Here is an 18,210-nt window from a genome sequence, read left to right as displayed (position 1 = left end):
ACACACGCGGCTCTGCTCCGTACGCCTCGTACACACGCGGCTCTGCTCCGTACGCCTCGTACACGCGCGGCTCCGCTTCGTACGCCTCGTACACGCGCGGCTCCGCTCCGTACGCCTCGTACACGCGCGGCTCCGCTCCGTACGCCTCGTACACACGCGGCTCCGCTCCGTACACCTCGTACACACGCGGCTCCGCTCCGTACACCTCGTACACACATGGCTCTGCTCCGTACACCTCGTACACACGCGGCTCCGCTCCGTACACCTCGTACATACATGGCTCTGCTCCGTACACCTCGTACACACGCGGCTCCGCTCCGTACACCTCGTACACGCGCGGCTCTGCTCTGTACACCTCGTACACACGCGGCTCTGCTCCGTACGCCTCGTACACACGCGGCGCTGCTCCGTACACCTCGTACACACGCGGCTCCGCTCCATACGCCTCGTACACACACGGCTCTGCTACATCCACACTGTAAATCCCTCCTGACCCCACACATAAACTTCAGCTCATCCAGCACCATGACAACCAGCACAGCAGAGTCCTGCATCCACTGAGGCCCCTGATCATGTGACCCCTGACTCCTCCCCTCCTGTGACCTCATCACAGCTCCTGTGCGCACAGAGCAGCCATATATGTGGTGGCGGCTCTGCAGGTGGAGGTATGTGGAGACCCCATTACTGGGCGCAGGGGGCATTAACCCCTTCAGCACCGAGACTCTTTTGGGGTCTTGTGTTGCCCCTTTATGAGAATAATAAGGTTTTTGTTCTGTTTCCTGTAATAGATACATGCGACCCAACTATGGAGACAGGAAGGGAGGAAACATATTGTTCTCATAGTACAGGGCCCCTTTACTGGCCCCACAGTGTAATGCCCCCATTATGCCCCTTATACAGTATGTATGATGCCCCCCACAGTGTAATGCCCCCATTATGCCCCTTATGCAGTATGTATGATGCCCCCCCACAGTGTAATGCCCCCATTATGCCCCTTATGCAGGATGTATGATGCCCCCACAGTGTAATGCCCCTTATGCAGTATGTATGATGCCCCCACAGTCTAATGCCTCCATTATGCCCCTTATGCATTATGTATGATGCCCCCACACAGTGTAATGCCCCCATTATGCCCCTTATGCGGTATGTATGATGCCCCCACACAGTGTAATGCCCCCATTATGACCCTTATGCGGGATGTATGTTGCCCCCACACAGTGTAATTTCCCCATTATGCCCCTTATGCAGGATGTATGATGCCCCCACACAGTGCAATGCCCCCATTATGCCCCTTATGCAGGATGTATGATGCCTACACACAGTGTAATGCCCCCATTATGCCCCTTATGCAGGATGTATGATGCCCCCCACACAGTGTAATGCCCCCATTATGCCCCTTATGCAGTATGTATGATGCCCCAACACAGTGTAATGCCCCCATTATGCCCCTTATACAGGATGTATGATGCCCCCACACAGTGTAATGCCTCCATTATGCCCTTTATGCAGTATGTATGATGCCCCCACACAGTGTAATGCCCCCATTATGCACCTTATGCAATATGTATGATGCCCCCATACAGTGTAATGCCCCCATTATGCCCCTTATGCAGTATGTATGATGCCCCCACACAGTATAATGTTCTCACAGTACCACCTGAGGTCCTGCAGTTGGAATAATCCCTCTGGAATTGGTTTTCCTTTGCCTGCTCCCCTCCATGTATACCCCCGAGCATGTATACATGCATGTAGGGGAGCAGGCCTTACTAGATATCGAGGCTTTGTACAGTAATACACTGTGTTCCTAATTATTATGCAAATAATATTTTCTCAGATTTTCCCAAATTACCTATATGAATTGCAGTCATTGTAATTTTCCAGTCAAATAACTATTAGAGTACAATTGAAAGGTTTTTTGTACAAACTGCCTATGATAACAGTATATTTAAAAAAAAATAAAACACTCAAACTGCGCTCAAAATGCATGTTCCAAATTATAATGCACAGAAGAGTTTTCTACCTTTTCATTTTAATAAAGAACAAAAAATGGTCATTTTTGAAATTATAAGCATTAGCAGGTTATTACAAACGGAAATCAAACCGTTTTCAACACAAAACTTTATTCTAGGTGATGTTACATTTGCACATAGGACCCCTTGTTCGAAAGGAGCTTCTGAACTCTCTCATTCATTGAATTTGTCAGGTTTTGGATGGTTTCTGCTTCAATTGTTTTGCATGAGGACAGAATACCCTCCCAGAGCTGTTGCTTAGATGTGAACTGCCTCCCGCCATCATAGACACTCCTTTTGATGATGCTCCAGAGGTTCTCAATGGGGTTGAGGTCAGGGGAGCATGGGGGCCACACCATAAGTTTGTCCCCTTTTATGCCCACAGCAGCCAGAGATGCAGATGTGTTATGTGCAGCATGAGACGGGGCATTATCATGCATGAAAATGATCTTGCTGCTGAATGCACGGTTCTTCTTCTTGAACCATGGCAGGAAGTGCTGTTTGAGAAACTCAACATACATTATGGAGTTTATCTTCACCCCTTCAGGGATCCTAAAAGGGCCGACAATCTCTCTCCCCATGATTCCAGCCCAAAACATTACTCCACCTCCTCCTTGTTGGCGCCGTAGCCGTGTTTGCATGGGGTGTCCATCAACCAGCCATCCTCCACTCCATCCATCTGGACCATCGAGATCATTTCATGCATGATAATGCCCCGTCTCATGCTGCACATAACACATCTGCATCTCTGGCTGCTGTGGGCATAAAAGGGGACAAACTTATGGTGTGGCCCCCATGCTCCCCTGACCTCAACCCCATTGAGAACCTCTGGAGCATCATCAAAAGGAGTGTCTATGATGGCGGGAGGCAGTTCACATCTAAGCTACTGCTCTGGGAGGGTATTCTGTCCTCATGCAAAACAATTGAAGCAGAAACCATCCAAAACCTGACAAATTCAATGAATGAGAGAGTTCAGAAGCTCCTTTCGAACAAGGGGTCCTATGTGCAAATGTAACATCACCTAGAATAAAGTTTTGAGTTGAAAACTGTTTGATTTCAGTGTGTAATAACCTGCTAATGCTTATAATTTCAAAAATGACCATTTTTTTGTTCTTTATTAAAATGAAAAGGTTGAAAACTCTTCTGTGCATAATAATTTGGAACATGCATTTTGAGTGCAGTTTGAGTGTTTTATTTTTTTAAAAATATACTGTTATCATAGGCAGTTTGTACAAAAAACCTTTCAATTGTACTCTAATAGTTATTTGACTGGAAAATTACAATGACTGCAATTCATATAGGTAATTTGGGAAAATCTGAGAAAATATTATTTGCATAATAATTAGGAACACAGTGTATACCGCATGAGGATGGTATCAGAGGAGTAAGACGTTTATTGAAATCAAGATCGATAGAGTGTAGCAGACATAATGACTTTATGGAGGATCTTCTAAAATTCACTCTTACTCATAACTTCTTTATTTTTGACAGGAAGTACTTCCACCAGTTCAGCTGTACTGCGATGGGGAGCCCTTGTGCCCCCTCGTATGCTAACCTATTCCTTGGCTGGTGGGAGGAATCCACAATATTCAGGGATGAACATAAGTGGTGGCATTCATATATTTGGGTATGGTACAAATATATTGACTACATTTTAATCATCTGGTCAGGGACGAGTGAACAGTCTTTTGAATTTGTCAGGGAACTCAACATCAATAGAGTCGGCTTGAGATTTACATCGGAGTTTAATTATAACCAGTTGACTTTCCTGGATGTACTAATCAAGATAGAACGGGATGGGACCCTAGGGACACTCATCTACCATAAACCTACAAGCACTAATAAACTATTAAAGTGGAATAGCCACCACCCCATCCCCATAAAAACAGGAATACTCAAGGGTCAATTTTTATGGTTGAGAAGGTACTGCCATAATGTCACAGATTTTAATATATAGGCAATAGACCTGAACACCAGATTAAGGGATTATAGGGTACTCATGGTACATTTTGGATTCCACATCATCGTTTGCAGAAAAATGGAGAGACAGACACTCCTCCATACCTAACCAAGACACCAAGAAAAAGATGGGATAACACGAGTAAGAAAACTTATGACAATCAGAGTGACCGTATCTTTAATATCTTCAGAAAACACTGGGACATACTTGTGGCCGACCCGGCTCGGAGGGTGCTGTGTGATCTACTCCCACAATAACTTTCAGAAAGGGTTGGTCAATTAGGGACCATTTAGTGCATAGTTTCTACAAAAAACCTGCACCCAAGGGGACTTGGCTGGATAGAAGAATCTGCTTTTTCTTTAGATGTGGAGAATGTTGTACATGTAATTGGGTGAGACCATGTAAATCTTGAGTTCCTCCACGAATAAAAACTTTTTTCAGAGGGGTTATTTCAACTGTAAAACCTCAGGACTTGTATATATGGCCACATGCACCTGCCCCCTAGATTATGTAGGCAACATGTAAGCAAATAAGAAGAAAGGATAGCACTCACCGGTCCGTAAACCATACTCCTTTATTGTATCACTTTAAAAGCAACATGCAGGCTAGACAGCGGTACACTATTCCTGGACCAATTTTCTGCCCCGTACAAAGGTGCCGGTTCTTGTTTTCTTTTTTGTGTTTGGACAGATTATGTAGGCAAGACCAAGAGGGAGTCTAGGAGGAGGGTGGGGGGCATTTGGGTGATATATGCCATGGTCGGGACACCCCATTAGCGAGACTCATGAACAGTGTACATCGAGGTGAAACCAGAGATATCTCCTTTTGTATCATTGAGGTGGTTAAACCCAATGTGATAGGAGGTGATCTCAATACATGTATCTTCAAAAACGAAAGTGAGTGGATTTCCAGACTGGATTCACGAGCCACTAAGGGACTGAATGAGCTAATTTCCTGTGCTTGTTTTGTGTGAATACAGCCCCATTCTGGATTACATTTTTGGATTGTATACTCTACCCATTGCTACTCAGTTCCCAGTAAATGGGGTTCACATATTGTTTTACTTCATCAAGATATCTGAGCTTCTATATCAGAATTATTTCTTATCAGTTATATCCCACATATACTATTTAGTAACTAACAAGTGTGATGATCCTTGTGTATCTCTATGCAATAAGGGTCAAATTTGATCATTTCGGAATATACTGTGGGCCATCATCCCATATTTTATGTAGTGATAAAGTAGATCTACATGCCTATTGCATGATGGGAGGATGTGCAATACTTGTTTTTAGTCTCCCATGACGCTGATCTCAGAGATAGGATTTTTCTATGTTGGTGGTATGCAATCCAATACCATATGCGTGGAACGCATGCTTCCGGACATGCGTATTCACAGATTAGAGACCGTGATACACTCCGGCATGGAACGCACATGTCCGGGCACATTTGAGCTATCTTCCGGCCTATTGTTTTGTGCTAAATTGTGGGGAATACTTGAGAATTTATTTTTGTTCCATCTGTCTTTAGTTGATCCCACTGATGCATCAGATAAGTCCTCAGAGAATTATAATTAGAGGAACCCATGGACACATTAGGATTTGTGAAGCTGACCTCCGCTCTCCTCTATTTCCTATTGTGTGACCTGTATTTCAAAACAGTAGCTCTTGGTTTGTTCCATTTCCATGTGTAAATTAAATTTGACTCGTAGTCTTTGAAATCTCTTTCAAACTTAGTTTTTTTGATGTCTGAGATCTATCCTCCAGACTTTGTAAATTCTTTTGCATATTTTGTTTGAGTTTTGTATCCAAAAAGGCTTCTACACTAGGCAGAAAGCTTTCACCGAGTTTTTTTTCAAGAAACAAATATCAAACGCAATGTGACTTGATTATCCTTTATAAATTTATCTTTTTTAACCCCTTTACAACCTATGACGTACTAATACGCGTTTGTGGACTGGCTTTAAAAGCCTGTGCCATATTAGTACGTCATCGCGATCGCGCCCGCACACAGGTTGTGCGGGCGCGATTGCCGCCGGGTGTCAGCTGATTGTCACAGCTGACACCCGGTGCTATGTGCAGGGAGCGGTCCCGCACCGCTCCCAGCACATTAACCCCCGCAATGCTGCGATCAAAGTCGATCGCAGCATTGCGGTGGCTAAGGGGAGGTGATCGTATACTCACCTCCTCTTCCGGCCTCCAGCACTGTCTGCCGCGGCTTCCAGGATGTTGCCATGACGAGCCGATGTCGTCATGACAACATCCGGGTCACCAGACAGCAGGAAGATTTTTTGGACGTACGCAGTGCTTTTCCAAATTATCTTCTCCGTGTCCAGCGCTGACAGCCTGCATGGCACAGGAATGGTGCTTCATTCCTGTGCCATCCAGGCGATCAGAGAAAAAAAAGTTAAAGTCCCAGAGTGGGACAAAGTAAACAAGTTAAAAAACTGTCAGAAAGTGAAAAAAAAAATTGTAAAAATATTAAAAAAAAACTAAAAAAAATAATCCACCAAAAATAAAAATATAATGTACCCATCAATAAATATTATGAAAAAAAACCCCAAAAAAACAATAAAAGTACACATATTTGGTATCGCTGCGTCCAGAACGACCTCACCTATAAAACTGTCCCACTAGTTAACCCCTTCAGTGAAGACGGTAAAAAAATAAAAACGAAGCTAAAAACAATGCTTTATCACCATACCACCAAACAAAAAATGGAATAACACGCGATCAAAAAGACGAATATAAATAAAAATACTACCGCTGATCTCGTCCCGCAAAAAACAAGCCGCCATACAGCTCCATCAGCCGAAAAATAAAAAAGTTATAGCTCTCAGAATAAAGCGATGCTAAAAAATAATTTTTTCTATAAAATAGCTTTTATTGTGTAAAAGCGCCAAAACATAGAAAAACTATATAAATGTGGTACCGCTGTAAACGTACTAACCCAAAGAATAAAGCTGCCTTATCAATTTTACCACACGCGGAACAGAATAAAAAAATTAAAAAAAACAGTTCCTGAATTGTTGGTTTTTGTTTATTCTGCCTCCCAAAAATCGGAATAAAAAGCGATCAAAAAATGTCACGTGCCTGAAAATGGCACCAATAAAAACATCAACTCATCCCGCAAAAAACAAGCCATCATATGACTGTCTGCCAAAATCTGGAAAAATTCTAGCTCTCAAAATATGGCGATGCAAAAACTAGATTTTACAAAAAAATGCGTCTTTTAGTGTGTGACAGCTGTCAATCATAAAAACCCCATATGATTCTGGTATCGCTGTAATCGCACCGAACCGAAGAATAAAGTCGTCTAATCACTTATACTGCACGAGGAACGGCGTAAAAAATAAACTCTCGGGCTGGGGTTAGGGCTGGGGTTAGGGTTGGGGTTGGGGTTGGGGTTGGGGTTAGGGTTAGGGTTGTCATGGGGTTGGGATTTTTTTCAAAAGTAAGAAAAAAAGATGGCGATATGGCGACTAGTGTTGAGCGCAAGTGCTCGCTACTTGAGTTTGCATCGGGTGCTCTGGTATGCATTGAGTATCGTGGGTATTTGAGTGACATGCTCGAGTCTCCGCCCCATATGCTTCGTGGCCAAAAAAACTTTGCGGGGATTGCCTGCCATGCACGAGCGATCCCCGCATGTTTTTTTTTGGGTGTCTAATAAACGTGAAACATGCGGGGCAGGGACTCGAGCATGTCACTCGAGCACGTCACTCGAGCACACGCAGTACATGGTGCATACCCAAGTACCCGATGCAAACTCAAGTAGCGAGTACTTGCGCTCAAGACTAATGACAACTTATTCAATATGATGACCTAATGTTATCAAATTCTGTGTCGTACCTCTGGGTTTAAAATGTTCACTATACCCCTTGATAAAATCCTTGAGGGGTCTAGTTTCCAAAATGGGGTCACTTGTGGGGGAGCTCCAATGTTTAGGCACACAGGGGCTCTCCAAACGCAACATGGTGTCCGCTAACAATTTGAGCGGATTTTCCATTCAATTTGTTAGCGGACACCATGTTGCGTTTGGAGAGCCCCTGTGTGTCTAAACATTGGAGCTCCCCCACAAGTGACCCCATTTTGGAAACTAGACCCCCCAAGGCACCTATCTAGATGCATAGTGAGCACTTGAAACAGGTGTGTCACAAATTAATTCGTAAAAATGAAAAAGTGAAAAAAAAAATACTTTTTCATTTTTACGGATTAATTTGTGAAGCACCTGGGGGTTCAAAATGCTCACCACCCATCTACATAAGTTCCCAGGGGGGTCTAGTTTCCAAAATGGGGTCACTTGTGGGGGGTTTCCACTGTTTAGGCATATCAGGGGCTCTCCAAACACAACATGGCGTCCGCTAATTATTCAAGCAAATTTTACAATCAAAAAGTCAAATGGTGCTCCTTCCCTTCCGAGCCCTGCTGTGCGCCCAAAACAGTGGTTTTTCCCCACATATGGGGTATCTGCGTGCCCAGGGGAAATTGCACAACAAATCTTGGGGTCCATTTTTTCCTGTTACCCCTGCAAAAATAAAAAAATTTGGGTCTAAAGTAACATTTTTGTGAAAAAAGTTAAATGTTAATTTTTTTCTTCCACATTCCAAAAATTACTGTGAAGCACCTGAAGGGTTAATAAAGTTCTTGAATGTGGTTTTGAGCACCTTGAGGGGTGCAGTTTTTAGAATGGTGTCACTTCTGGGTATTTTCTGTCATAAAGACCCCTCAAAGTTACTTCAAATGTGATGTGGTCACTAAAAAAATGGTTTTGTAAATTTTGTTGGAAAAATGAGAAATCGCTGATCAACTTTTAAACCTTATAGCTTCCTAGCAAAAAAAAATTTTGGTTCCAAAATTGTGCTGATGTAAAGTAGACATGTGGGAAATGTTATTTATTAACTCTTTTGTGTGACATATCTCTCTGATTTAAGGGCATAAAAATTAAAATTTTGAAAATTGCAAAATTTTCAAAATTTTCGCCAAATTTCCATTTTTTTCACAAACGCAAGTGATATCGAAGAAATTTTACCACTATCATGAAGTACAATATGTCACGAAAAAACATTCTCATAATCAGGGGAATCCATTGAAGCGTTCCAGAGTAATTATCTCATAAAGTGACAGTGGTCAGAATTGTAAAAATTGGCCCAGTCATTAACGTGCAAACCACCCTCGGGGGTAAAGGGGTTAAGTGTTGAAAAGGAAATACAAATACAAACACCGGGTACTAGTTGTGCAACAAGTAGTAGGTCAAACATGACCACGTAACCATAACAGTAACCAGTATTTCCAAAACATTTGAAAATGAAAAAAGTAAACACAATCCAAAGTAGAGTCTGGTAGAACATTGGTTCAAGGTGTTTTAGGATATAACAGCGTGGTGACTCAGACTTAAACATTAAGTCATTACATATTCATGTGGATTAACAAATAAGGGTTATAAAAGAAAAAAACGAGTAGTTAAAACCAAAAACTCAAATACACACAAAGACAAAGGGAAGTGGGGGAAGGGATGTATGGGTAAGAGGGTTAGGGTAACGTCAGAGAGGCTCCTGAAGTATAGACTTAGTTTTCCCCTATGAGGTCAAGGTAATCAGCGGAAGATTTAAACTCCAGTAGAACCATGTTTTATAAAATTTATCATGGAAGTTATTGATCATGGAGGGGAGTTCGTCCGTTAGCATAATCTCATTTATTTTGGAGAACCATAGTGAGATTGTCGGGATAGTGTTACTTTTCCATAGCAAGGGAATACATGCTCTAGCAGACGTGATGAAGTATCCCCTGGCACTACATTCCATGAGGGTTACTAGTCCTGCTCTTTTTTTCTGGCCAATTGTTGGGTATTATAGCAGCACTGTCTGCCCCTTTTAACAGATTATATAAATCTAAAAGGTTATCCCTGTGCCAGTTTTCTTTATATTTGGAATTGTGCATTTATGAATTTTAATACCATTTTGTACTTCAATAGACCTATACCTTTACTACCCTTGGCTGGTTACTCGTTAGGGTGTCTGTTCAGTCCTGAGCACACTGTATTTTAACCGCTTCCCGACCGCCCACTGTAGATAAACGTCCGCGCTTTCTGGGCTCTGTGCAGCGCCGACGTTTAAAAACGGTGGGTGGTCTCGCTGCGCTCAGGACCCCCCGGGTCCTGCAAGCGCTGCGGGAGCGGTGCAGAGCTTTAGCTCTGACAGGGAACATCATCGGGACCTGATTATATCAGGTCCCAGTGATGTTAACCCTTTGCTGTCTTCTATATGCCGCGATCTATAGTGATCGCGGCATATAGAAGACAGCAGGAGGAGAGGGGTTCGTCCACTTACCTCTCCGACGACCCCTGATTCCGTTCAGGACCTTGGGTTGCTATGGCAGCTGGAGGTCACATGACCGCCTCCAGCTCTGCCATATATGGTGTCCTGCCTGGCTCAGCATGCAGCTGATGCCAGGCAGGAGACTGACTGTGAAACAGTCAGTGAAGATCTCATATAATGTAATATATGTCTATTACATTACATGAGATCAGGGATCAGAAAAATAAAAATTAATGTCCCATACAGGGACTAAGTAAAAATGTAAAAAAAAATGTTTTGAAACTGTTAAAAAAAAATACAAAATAAATTAAAATAAATAAATAAAATATTAAACCGATAAATCCATATATTTATGCAAAAATAAAAAAAGTACACATATTTGGTATTGCCGCGTCCGAAACAACCCGAGCTATAAAACTGTCACACTAATTAACTCCTTCTGTGCACACCGTAATAAAAATAAAAAGCGGAGCAAAAAACTATGCTTTTTCCTCATATCGCTAAACATAAAGTGGAAAAAAATGCGATCAAAAAGCAAAATGGAAATAAAAATAGTACCGCTGAAAATGTCATCTTGTTCCGCAAAAAACAAGCCGCCATACAGCTCCATCAGCCGAAAAATAAAAAAGTTATACCTCTCAGAATAAAGCAATGGAAAAAAAATATTTTTTCTATAAAATTGTTTTATTGTGTAAAAGCGCCAAAACATAAAAAAATATACAGTAAGTGTTGTATCGCTGTAAACGTACTGACCCGAAGAATAACGCTGCCTGATCACTTTTACCACACGCAGAACGGCACAAAAAAAACTCAAAAAACAATTCCTGAATTGTTGGTTTTTGTTAATTTTACCTCCCAAAAAACGGAATAGAAAGCGATCAAAAAATGTCACGTACCCAAAAATGGTACCAATAAAAATGTCAACTTGTCCCGCAAAAAACAAGCCATCACATGACTCTGTCGACCGAAATATGGAAAAATTATAGCTCTCAAAATATGGCGATGCAAAAACTAGATTTTGCAAAAAAAAAGCGTCTCTTAGTGTGTGACAGCTGTCAGTCATAAAAACCCGATATAAATCTGGCATCTCTGTAATCGCACCGGCCCGAAGAATAAAGTAATCTAATCAGTTATATCACACTAGGAACGGCTTAAAAAAATAAATAAAACCAATTCTTCACCTGCTACTGATTTGTTTATTATGTCTCCCAAAGATCGCAGTATGGCTCTGCACACATTTATCCTGCGCTCTGCGCTGAGCACTTACACCAGAGTTTCCGTGTAAATCTCTGAAATATGTGATTCAGCAAGAACCCATGACGGAAGATTCCCTGTAATGAGGCAGATATAGGCCACTGTGGATGCCGTCTGGCCTGTGATCCCACGGTGTCATTTGTTTTAGGCGTGCATAAAAGTGCGGTTGGCCACAGTTTTGTGCACTTCTGAAAAAAAGGACACCACTAAACAGAGGCCAGACGGAGTCCAGAGTAACTCTGCTGCCTCATTACAGTGAATGGATCCCGCAGGGGTTTCATCTGAATTACATCACTTGGAAATTTAGATGGAAACCCCGATGTAAGTGCTCAGCCTAGATCGCCGGATAAATGTTACGTAAAATGTTCCCAATAAAGGCTGAGTTCACACGATGCGTTTTTCATGCGTTTCCGCGGCGTTTTTGCAGTTGCGTAAACGCCGCGGAAAAGCATGAAAAACGCATGGTAGAAGGGCAGCAATGTTCCCCAATTGAAATCCGCATGTGCTGTGCCCATGATGCGGATTTTTCCGCAGCATAAACGCTGCGGTCAAAAATCCGCAGCATGTCAATTAATTTTGCGGAAACGCTGCTCTTTTGCCGCCATTGACTTGCATTAGACCGCATGGAATCCGCATCACTGTATATGTTGATGCGCTTTTCATGCGGTCTAATGTGCGGATGGTACCCGGGTGTGGATGAGAGGACTCTCATCCAGACCCAGGTACCATTAAAAAAAAAAAAGAATAAAATAAAAAATATATATATTCTCACCTTCTGACGGCCCGCGCTGCGTCCTGCCGGCTTCCCGCGCACTTCGGGGTTGAATGAAGGACCTTCGCTGACGTCAGAGTCATGTGACGGGTCACGTGACGCTGACGTCGGAAGGTCCTACAGTCTTCACTGCCGGCAGCCGGGACCGATGAAGCAGGACACCGGGGGCCATCAGAGGGTAAAGTATAGATTTATTTTCTATTTTTTGACATCACACACTATATAAATCCATGCCGGTTGCATGGATTTATATAGTGTGAAGTTGACAAGCACTTTCCAAGTGATGCTAAAATCGCTTGGGAAGCGCTTGTCAACCCGCACGCGGAAATGAAAGTGAAGACCACTTCATTTCCGCATGTCCCTGGCAGGAAACCGCATGTACAATCCGCATGCGTTTTTTCCTGCCAGAGAGATGCAGAAACGCTCAGGAAAAAATCCTGAGCATTTCTGCATCGTGTGCACATACCCAAAAGCTTCAACTCAGTCCTCAAAAAAAGCTAGTCCCCACTCAGGTCCGCCATCTGTTAAAAATATAAGGGACTTCCAAGTTACTGGTAGCAGAAAGGCTCTGGAAAAGCGAAATGGCCCTTGCCCCCCAAAAGAAATTCAGAAAATTTTGTGCTCCCAAATCCAAATGCCTATTCTACAATAATTTGTTCTCCAATTGTCAAATAGCGCTCCGTCCCCCCCAGATCTCGCCTTATGGCTGAGCGGTACGATACAGCCACATATGGAGTATTGCCACTTTTAGAAGAAATTGTGTGACACATTTCGGCACCATTTTTACCCATTGCCCTGTGTGAAAATGTAAAATCTGAGGGTAAAACATTTTTTTGTGGTAAAAATATAATTATGCTTTTTTCACTGCCCAATGGTATAAATGTAAAAATTAAAAAATACTCACCACTTCCCTAGATGAATTCCTTGAGAGGTGTAGTTTACAAAATGGGGTCACTTGTGGGGGTTTCTGCTGTTTCGGCATGTCAGTTACTCTTCAAATGTGACATGGTGTCTGCTGCCTATCCCAGCCAACATAGCGCTCCTTTCTCTTCCGAACCCTGCCGTACACCAAAGCAGTGGTTTTCCCCCACATATGGGGTATCGGCGTGTTCAGGAGAAATTGCACAACAAATTTCACGATGCAATTTATCCTGTTACCCTTATGATAATGCAAAATTAGGGAATGAAAAACATTTTTTGTGGGAAAAATGTAAAAATTTTATTTTTATGGCTCAATATTATAAACTTCTGTGAAGCAGCTGGGGGTGCAAGGTGCTCACCACACATCTAGATAAGTTCCCTAAGGGGTCTAGTTTCCAAAATGGTGTCACTTGTGGGGGGTTTCCACTGTTTAGGCACTTCAGGGGCTCTCCAAACGCAACATGGCGTCTGCTAATTATTCAGACAAATTTTACATTCAAAAAGTCAAATGGCGCTCCTTCCCTTCCAAACCCTGCAGTGCGCCCAAACAGTGGTTTTCCCCCACATATGGGGTATCGGCGTGTTCAGGAGAAATTGCACAACAAATTTCATGGTGCAATTTATCCTAGTACCCTTATGATAATGCAAAATTAAGGGATGAAAAACGTTTTTGTGGGAAAAATGTGAAAATTGTATTTTTACAGCTCAATGTTATAAACTTCTGTGAAGTACCTTGGGGTTCAAGGTGCTCACCACACATCTAGATATGTTCCCTAAGGGGTCTAGTTTCCAAAATGGTGTCACTTGTGGGGGGTTTCCACTGTTTAGGAACATCAGGGGCTCTCCAAACGCAACATGGTGTCTGCTAATTATTCAGACAAATTTTACATTCAAAAAGTCTAATGGCGCTCCTTCCCTTCCGAACCCTGCAGTGCGCCCAAACAGTGGTTTTCCCTCACATATGGGGTATCAGCGCGCTCAAGAGAAATTGCACAAAAAATTTTGGGGTCCATTTTTTCCTGTTACCCCTGTGAAAATAAAAAAAAATGGGTCTAAAGTAACATTTTTGTGAAAAAAGTTAAATGTTAATTTTTTTCTTCCGCATTCCAAAAATTCCTGTGAAGCACCTGAAGGGTTAATAAAGTTCTTGAATGTGGTTTTGAGCACCTTGAGGGGTGCAGTTTTTAGAATGGTGTCACTTTTGGGTATTTTCTGTCATAAAGACCCCTCAAAGTGACTTCAAATATGATGTGGTCCCTAAAAAAATGTTTTTGTAAATTTTGTTGGAAAAATGAGAAATCGCTGGTCAACTTTTAACCCTTATAGCTCCCTAACAAAAAAAATTTTGGTTCCAAAATTGTGCCGATGTAAAGTAGACATGTGGGAAATGTTATTTATTAACTATTTTGTGTGACATATCTCTCTGATTTAAGGGCATGAAAATTCAAAGTTTGAAAATTGCAAAATTTTCAAAATTTTCGCCAAATTTCCGATTTTTTTCACAAATAAACGCAAGTGATATCAAAGAAATTTTACCACTATCATGAAGTACAATATGTCACGAAAAAACATTCTCAGAATCAGTGGAATCCGTTGAAGCGTTCCAGAGTAATTGCTTCATAAAGTGACAGTGGTCAGAATTGAAAAAATTGGCCCGGTCACGAAGGCAAAAACAGGCTCTGATGCGAAGTGGTTAATGCACTTTACATGACTTTTTATGATAAGATATGTAAGATTTTTTTCTAATTACATCTAAAAAAAACCCCATTTGTCTCCTGCTTTCATATGTCTTTTGGAGTGATGTTGCTGTTGTGGCACACTCTTGCTTATGGGTGTTGATGTACCTCCAGCCATTATGTACCTGGGTTCTCTGTTACTAAAAGGTCCAGAAAATATGTAGTAGGTCACTCTCTTCCTCCCCACATCTCCAACACATGGGACTAGCATCTGGGAATATAGAGTGTAGGCGAGCTGAGACCCTATACCACCGAGAAAGCAGTTTATAGCTGGCCTCCTGAAATCGTGAGCTGATTGATGATTTGTGTGTCAAGGTGAAGATTTGCTTCCACTGATCCCTTGTTAAAGTGCAACTCAGATCTCTCTCCCATTGACATTGGAAGCGTGTTTTAGACTGGTCCAGGGGTTCAATCAGTAGGGAATGCGAGAGTGACAAAGTGTGTCTTTATGGGCCAGTATTTGGTGGCTTGGTTATCCTCTAAGGGCTTTTTTTACATGTGGACATACATCCTGTAAAGCATGCAACTATGTTAATAACCGACACATTTGAAGAAAACCTAACCGGACAGCAATTTGCAATACACAATTTCATCAGTTGTGACACTATAGAGGTCATCTATTTAATAGAGTGTATAGAGAGTAAACTACAATATGTGGGATGGACGTCAGATCCGCTATAAACATGTATTAGAAGACATTTATCTGACGCAATCAATCCCACAGCATTAAACCTGTCTGTGGTTTCAAGACACTTTTCACAAACACATAAAGGGGATATCAGATCCTTCAGATATTAGGAATAGAAAAGTCTTATAAATCATTAAGAGGTGGAGATATGAAAAGAAAAATCTTAAACAGAGTCATTGGATTTCTAAATTACTCACTAGAGCCCCACAGGGAATGAACATCAGACAGGATTAATATTACAGTACAATTAATTGTATTTGTCTTTGACTTCCAGTGATTTTATTGAATGTCTCATGCATGAGTTGTATTTGTGTATTATCTTTTTCTTCCATACAATACAGGGTTAAATTGTCTGGGAAGAACTCAGTAATCACTGGACACCCAGGAAAGGGAAGGATATAAAAGTATCACAGAGACTCACATGTTGTAAATCAGGAATAAGCATTGGTTTGGTATGTGGGCACTTGGTGGTATGCCATCACAACAGTTTTTATGAATTCACAATAAATGTGAGGTTTTAACAATATAGACAATGCTGGAGAATCCATCTCTCCTCCTTTCTCTACTTGAACCTTGAAATGTCCCTGACCAGGGCGGCTCCATGCGGTGATCTTCAGACAAGGTGCATTGAATAAACAGTGAGCTGACCTCCCTCTCCATTTTCCCATTATATGCATGTTTTCCCTATAGTGATGAATATTTATTTTTGCTAGAACTGTGATATTTTCACTTTAAAACTTTTTTAAAACTTTTTTAAACAACACTCATTAGTGTGATCATACAACACAGAAGTCTCTGATTTCTCAGGTGATGCACTGTACTACTGTAGTGCCGTGTATTATCACTACCTGTGCAATAGTAACGTCCCCATACACATGAGATAAGTGTTGGCTGATCGGTCACTTGGCAGACGGCTATCTCTCCAGACTCCCCCAAACACACAAATATTCCAGCTTTCCTGTGGTTTGTATAACTGACTGCAACTGTAGGGAGGCCCCCAAATACATTATATAGTCAACCAAAACCCCAAAAATCAATGCTTCCATGCAACTTTAGTCTAATGTTTATCGGGGTGTTAAAAGGTAACTTATGGAACACTGCCTCTGGCCTGACCTAATAGACTTTCGTACATTGCAGGCCCAGACACTATTATTAGGCATTTCACTTTTGTAGGAACTAGGCAGCCCCATACTATTGAGTACTTGGGGGAGGAGGAGGGGCGTTCAGCTGAACTCTGTCACACCTTCTTAAGGCCCCATCACACTTAGCGACGCTGCAACGATCCCGACAACGATACGACCTGTCAGGGATCGTTGCGTCGCTATGTGGTCGCTGGTGAGCTGTCAAACAGGCAGGCTCACCAACGATCAGGGGAGCAGCGACATCGTGGAAAGAATCGTTCCACGATGTCCTGCTCCTGGTTACGAGCCTGCTGAAGCAGGAGCAGGCTGGTAACTATGGTAAACATCGGGTTACTAGGGGCACACGCGCTCCTAGTAACCTGTTGTTTATCATGGTTACCACTCTGCTACAGTGAGCGTGAGGTTACCGCTCACTTTAGCAGGCTCGTAACCATGATAAGCAGCGGGTTACTAGGTGCGCGTGTGCCCCTAGTAACCCGATGTTTACCATAGTTACCAGCCTGATCGCTGCTCCCGCTGGTCACACACAGCGATGTGTGCTGACCAGCGGGAGAGCAACGACCAAAAAATGGTCCAGGACACTTTGCAGCGATCAGCGACCTCACAGCAGGGGCCTGATCGTTGCAAAGTGTCACACATAGCGACATCGCTGGTGAGGTCGCTGTTGCGTCACCAAAACCGTGATACAGCAGCGATCTCGCTATGTGAGACCGGGGCTTTAGATGCCATGTTTGCTTTTTGCAGGAGCAAGTGGTTAAACTGCCAGGGATTTTATTGCAGCCACACCTGTGTCATCCCTGCGGTGTACATCTATGTTCTGGTGCCCAAAAGAGTTCATATAAAACCAAAAACAAATGTTTAACTTGTTAAAAAAAGAACAAAATGTGTCTTCTGATTTTTGCATGTTTTTTCTTTTTACAAGAATTGTTGGGGCCAATTTTCTTTTGAAACATTTTAATATCTGCTTTTTTCTGTTTTTTTTCTTGTAATATAGGAAAGTCTAAGGCCAGAAGTAAACTCCATAATACACTGTACATGGAGACTTTAGTATCAAATCATTTCTGTCTGCAGTGTTTGTGCAAACAAAACAGCTTTTATAAAATCCTCAAACTTCTGTGTCTGAATCAGACATGAGATCTAACGTGATAGATTACAGTCCGGGGAAGACGGGAAACATTCATATAGACGGCCGGAGGTGATGTAGTAAGTGACGGACTGTGGCCAAATATAATTTTAGAGCCGTAGTAGAAGATGTTGCCTCATCATGAAGTAGTTGTTTCTCATGTCACGTGAAATAAATATCTCCTGCAGAATTGCTAATGCCGATTCCAGTATAAGATAATAACCGCTGCACTACCGGACAGAGGTGCTCGAGTTGGGTCCAAACCTGTACTGTAACTGAGAATAACCTCGGC

General features: G+C 42.3%; 1 protein-coding gene across 1 annotated transcript in view; it reads left to right on the top strand.

Moving 5' to 3' along the window:
- Window positions 1-602: 602 nt before the first annotated feature.
- LOC141201639 (uncharacterized) overlaps window positions 603-18,210 on the top strand; it is a 34,560-nt gene continuing 16,952 nt past the window's right edge. The window contains exon 1 of the mRNA XM_073663660.1: window positions 603-665. The gene's annotated coding sequence lies outside the window, so the exon portion shown is untranslated. The remainder of the gene's footprint in view (window positions 666-18,210) is intronic.

Source organism: Phyllobates terribilis, unplaced genomic scaffold (genome assembly GCF_046119375.1).
Source record: "Phyllobates terribilis strain yellow unplaced genomic scaffold, ASM4611937v1 Scaffold_120__1_contigs__length_5212024, whole genome shotgun sequence".
NCBI classification, from domain to species: domain Eukaryota; kingdom Metazoa; phylum Chordata; class Amphibia; order Anura; family Dendrobatidae; genus Phyllobates; species Phyllobates terribilis.
This window is presented reverse-complemented; position numbering and strand designations above follow the sequence as displayed.